Consider the following 5,829-nt stretch of genomic DNA (forward strand, 5'->3'; position numbering starts at 1 on the left):
ATCTTATTAAATACCTAAAGATGAACAACAGGCATATAAAAAAGGTGCTCATCATCATTGATGATGAAATCCAAGAAATCCAAATCAATCATAAGGTATCACATCCCACCAGCAACAATGGTCTTTATTTTAAAAATCCCAATGGGTCTAGAGTGTTAGTAAAGCAGGTAAGTCACTTGCCAGGCATGCCGTCAAACCGAGTTCAATTCCGACACCCCATATGATCACACAAACCTACCAACAGTGATGATCACTGAGAGTAGAGTTAGGCATAATACCTGAGTGTTGCCAGGTGTGATTTCCCCCAAATTTTCTTTTATTTCCAGAAGTAATAGGTGCTGGTAGCCTAGATCTGGAAACAACCCAATTGTCCAAAATTAGAAAAGTGAATAAAGACATTGTGTCATTTTTTTCTAGAAAAAATAAAATACTGCATTTTGTACAACTTATATGATGTTGAAGAGTGTTATTCTCAGGGAAATGAGTTAGAAAGGAAAAGACAAATGTCAGATAGAGAGTACAGAGAAAATTAAGTAAAAAATTAAAGAGCCCTCAAGGGAAACCAGACCTGAGTTACTATCAATAGAACTGTATTAATTATACAATAATTAATTATACAAAGTTCAGGGGATGGGAAGAAAAGGACACTGAGGTAAAGGTGGAGGGATATTGACACTCTGGTAAAAGAACATGAATAGCACCGTAAGTATAGAATAATAATATCAATACTATTATAAATTATTATGTCACAGTGAAAACTGATTTGTGGAGTTGATGAAATTGTACTGTTGGTATGATGTTTGTTTTGTATGCATCCAACCCAGGTTCAATCCCTGGCTCCAGATATAGCCCTCAATCCCCTCCCCCTCAGAAGTTACCCTAGAGTACAGAACCAGGAGTAAACCCTGAGCACTGTAAAATGTCATCCAGAAATAAAAATAATGGTCTGGAGAGAGAGCACAGCAGCAGGGTGTTTGCCTTGCACGCGGCCAATCTAGGACTGACCGGGGTTGATTTCTGGCATCCCATCTGGTACCCTGAGGCTGCCAGGAGTGATTTCTGAGCAAACTCAGGAGTAACCCCTAATTGCCACTGGCTGTGGCCCAAAAACCAATAAAAATAAAAACTCGTTGGGAAAAAGCAATAATATACATCTCTGCCATAATCTGCATATGTGTGTGTGTATATATATATATATATATATTGGTTTTTGGTGTTTGGGTCACACCCAGCAGCACTCAGGGGTTACTCCTGGCTCCATGCTCAGAAATCACTCCTGGCAGCCTCAGGGGACCATCTGGGATGCCGGGATTCGAACCAATGACCTTCTGCATGAAAGGCAAACGCCTTATCTCCATGCTATCTCTCTGGCCCCATGCATATGTATATTTTAAACATATATTATCTTTATATTTTGTCACCACATTCTGAAATGTTCAGAGCCCATTTTGAGTACTATGCTCAGGGATCACTCTGATAGTGATTTTTCTCTGTCCTTTTTCTCCCTAACCTCTGGGGTCAAGATGATCTAGGCACCCCCTCCTTTACTACATTACATTTTCTTGTCCATTTATTCTATATACAACAGATAAGTGAGATTATCCTGTGTTTGTCTTCTCTGGATTATGTCATTTAACAGAACTTCCTGTTCCAACCAGATTACAGCAAAGTGTTATTTTATCATTCCTTGCATCTGCATAGTATTCCACTGTGTATATATACCATATCTTCATAATCTATTTATCTGTCTTTGGATACCAGGGTTGATTCCATATTTTAGCTATTGTTCTAAGTGCAATAATGAATAATGGTGTGCATATCTCCTTTAAATGACTGTTTTTAAGTCCTGGGAGTAAATACCAGTGGAAATTGCTGGGCCAAATGGCAGCTCAATTATAAATTTACTGAGGACTCTCCATATTGTTTTCCACAGAGGTTGAACCAGATTTCTGCCAGCAGTTAGATAACCGTTCCTTTTTCACTACATCCCTACCAGCATAGATTGTTCCTACTATTTTTAATATGTGTCGGTGATTGTTGTCTTGATTTGGAGTTCCCTAATGATAAGTGACGCTAAGCATCTTTTCCCATGTCTATCAGCAATCCACTTGTCTTTCTCTGAGAAGTATCTGTTCACTTTCTCTTCCCCCACCTTTTTTTTATTGGGTTTTTAAATTTTATTTTGTTGTTGATCTTTGTGAGTACTATCTATATCCTGGATTTCAAGCCTTTATCTGATGTATTGAATTTGAATGATTTTTTTTCTCATTCAGTTGACTGTCTTTTAGTTTTAGCCTGGGTTTCTTTTACCATGCAAAAACACTTTAACTTGATGTATATCCATTTGTTTATGTTTGCCTTTGCTAATGAGATTAGATCACTGAAAACACCTTTGAGGTCCAAATTATGGAGCATTCTGTCTATATTTTCCTCAATGTGCTTTGTAGTTTCAGGTAAGATCTCAAGGTCTTTGACTCTCTTAGAATTGAGTTTTGTGTAAGGTGTGAAATATGAATCAAGCATTAATTACTTACATTTTGTTTTTCCAGCACTTTTTTCCTAGTTTTTCAAGCTAGCCCTCAGTGGCCTGAGAAAAGAGAGCTGAACCTGTAGGTGGAGCTACCTGATCTGCCTGAATAAATGCTCTCATGGCCCTCCACAAATCAGAGGCTACACTCAGGGGGATGGCCTCTGGAGCTGGCAGCTACTTATGCCCTATAAAATAATTCACCTTAAAGCTCCCCCTGAGACCTCCCTGACAGTCGGAAAGATTGACAGTGAATACAAAAACCCACCATTCCTTGTGGATAAAGATTTAATCCTGTAGATCCAATCAGTAGTAATCCCCTTTATAACCTGTATAAACTTTTTTTTTTTTTTTTTTTTTTTGGTTTATGGGTCACATGGGGCAGCACTCAGAGGTATACTTCTGGCTCTATGCTCAGAAGTCGCTCCTGGCAGGCTCAAGGGACCATTTGGGATGCAAGGATTCAAACCACCTTCCTTCCACATGCAAGGCAAATGCCTTACCTCCATGCTGTCTCTCCGGCCTCACCTGTATAAACTTTATGACAGTTTGGATTCAGAGATTCTGAAGTTTGGATTCAGAGATTCTTTTTTTTTTTTTTTCCAGGGGAGAGCGCGAACGCAGTCCCCCACTACCACAAATTATGCAGTCGAGTTTCCCACATTTGGGGAAATCGCAGGGGTCAGCACATCCGGAGTGCAATGGATAAGCCTCGTGATCATGGTATTTCCCTTGCCAGGTAAGAATGAATTCAGAGATTCTTAAAGAAAGGATTCAAAGATTCCATTCTGATTTCTCTAAGTTCAGAGTAGAAATGCTCAGGATATTCAATGAACTCAAAAACAAACAAGCAAACAAAAACCAAGAGAACATGAAGCAGAAATGAAATAAACACAAACATAAGTGTTAGAACTGAAAAACTTGGTAGGTTAAATGAAAACTTCATTGGATTGCCTCACCAGCAGAGTAAGAGCTGCTGAGACAGAATCACTGAGCTCAAACATGAAAAGCTAAAAACCTCCAAACAGAAGATGAAAAAAAGTCTTGTAAGAGGGGAATGTAAATTTAGAATTAACTGCTGCTGTTTCTAGATAAACTAGCAACACCTGGGGTCCTGTGGATGATAAACCTGAGCACCTCCTTTACTACTTTAGTCAGCCAGTTTAAAACGGTTTGACACAACATGTACTAAGAACCTATAGTATGAAGAACTTATAGTTTTACCCCCAGTATGAAACCCTAATTGCACAATAAAAGGGCTTGCAAGTTGCATCTGGGTCGTTGCCACCTAGGAGAGGTACAACCCCAGAATGCTAGTAACTGAATAAATTCCCTTGATTTGCATTACTGCCATCTCCCCCAGTCTTTGTGGGTTGGATCTCAAGTCCAGAGCTAACAGCCTCAAAATAAATGAACACATGACAAGAAATATTTGGGAAGAATTTAAGAGAAACGACATAAGAATCATTGGGAACCCATCTGATAAGGGGTTAATATCTAAGATATAAAAGGTACTGGTAGAGCTTAACAACAACAACAAAAACCCACCCCTTCCAAAAATGAGAAGAACAGATAAACAGAAACTTGCTCAAAAAAGAAATACAAATGGCCAAAAGGCATATGAAAAAAATGTTCCACATCACTAATCATCAGGGAGATGCAATTAAACCAATAATAAGATATCATCTCAAATCACAGAGAGTGGCACACATGACAAAGAACAGGAACAACCAGTGCTGGCACAGATGCTAGGAGAAAGAGAATTTCATTCACTGCTGGTGGGAATGCTGACTGATCCAGTCTTTTGAGGAAAGTATATGGATATTCCTCAAAAAAGAAAAAAACCCCTAGAAATGGAGCTTCCATATGATCCAGCAATACCACTCCTAGGGATATACTCTAGGAACTAGTAATAAATGCCTGAAATTAGTGAAGGAACCCACAGGGTTCCAGCTCAGGCACCCATGAACTTGAGAATCTGAGTAAACATGTTTACAACAGGATGCTATTTGTCACAGTGATATTTGTGTTAAATCTAAGTGATTTATTTTATTTATTTTTCAAAAGTCATGTTTTCTTGTCAAACTAGAATGAAAACACTTTAATCACAGCAGTCTGGTCAGGCAAGGCTAGTGTGAAGAAGAGATATACTAATTAGGGAAGCTCCTGGGTATATAAAGGAAGCACCCAGGAAACTAACGTGTGTGTGTGTGTGCGTGTGTGTGTGTGTGTGTGTGTGTGTGTGTGAGTTGTGAGTCAGTGATAATGACTAATGATGGAAGTCACTGGCCAGCCCAACCAGGCATCTGGATATTACAGAAAAATACCCAATAATACTGGATGACACCAATGAGAACTTATAATGATGGCGTCATTGTAACCAGCAGGATAGGATAAAAATAAAGAAGGTGCCTTCACTAGTTTGGCAGTGCCCACAAGGGACATGAGGTACAGATGTGACTTCACCTTGAACTGTCAGAGGACTGACATCCTTGAGCCATTCGCAGTTTCTGCCCCTGTGTTGCAGCTGTCAAAGTACAAAGGAGGGGCCGGCCGAGCAATAGCATAGCATTAGGACATTTGCCTTGCATGCAGGTGACCAGAGATAGACCCTAGTTCAATCCCTGGCATTCGATATGGTCTCCTGAGCTTGCCAGGAGCAATTTCTGAGCATAGGAGTAACCCCTGAGTTCCGCTGGGTGTGGCCCAATTCCCCCTGCCCCCCCAAAAAAAACAATAAAGTACAGAGGAAATAGACCATGGATTTATCAGAACCTGCCATCAACTTCAATTTCCTTACTGAATCAAGGGACTCTTCTAGAGATAATCATGTCACTGCGAGTCCATTGGTGAGCACGCAATATTGTATTATACTTAAGGTTTAGATAGTGTAGAGTCAAATACCAAATTATAAAAGTGTGATTGCATGATATAAATTGCCTAGCACTGTGTCAATACTCGCTGCCAATTCTATTCAGTCCTCGCTCCCGACAGAACCCTAAGGTCACAGTACAGAAAAGCCCTCTGCATTCCTATGTACATTACAGCACTATTTATAATAGACAGAATCTGGAAATAACCCAAGTGCCAAAGAACAGATGAGTGGATAAAGAAACTATGGCACATATACACAATGGAATACTATGCAAAATTTTTCATTAGGAAAATGAAGTCGTGAAATTTGCTTATTCATTGATGGATATGGAGAGCATTATGCTGAGTGAAATGAGACAGAGAGAAAGAGGGATTAGGCATAAAATAATCTCACTCATCTGTGGAATATAAGGAAAAAAAGGTAGTAG

General features: G+C 39.5%; 1 pseudogene; it reads right to left on the minus strand.

Annotated features, from left to right (window-relative positions):
* Positions 1-3,130: 3,130 nt before the first annotated feature.
* On the minus strand, positions 3,131-3,274 carry LOC126026428 (uncharacterized; annotated as a pseudogene).
* Between the last annotated feature and the right edge of the window lie 2,555 nt (positions 3,275-5,829).

Source organism: Suncus etruscus, chromosome 13 (genome assembly GCF_024139225.1).
Source record: "Suncus etruscus isolate mSunEtr1 chromosome 13, mSunEtr1.pri.cur, whole genome shotgun sequence".
NCBI classification, from domain to species: Eukaryota; Metazoa; Chordata; class Mammalia; order Eulipotyphla; family Soricidae; genus Suncus; species Suncus etruscus.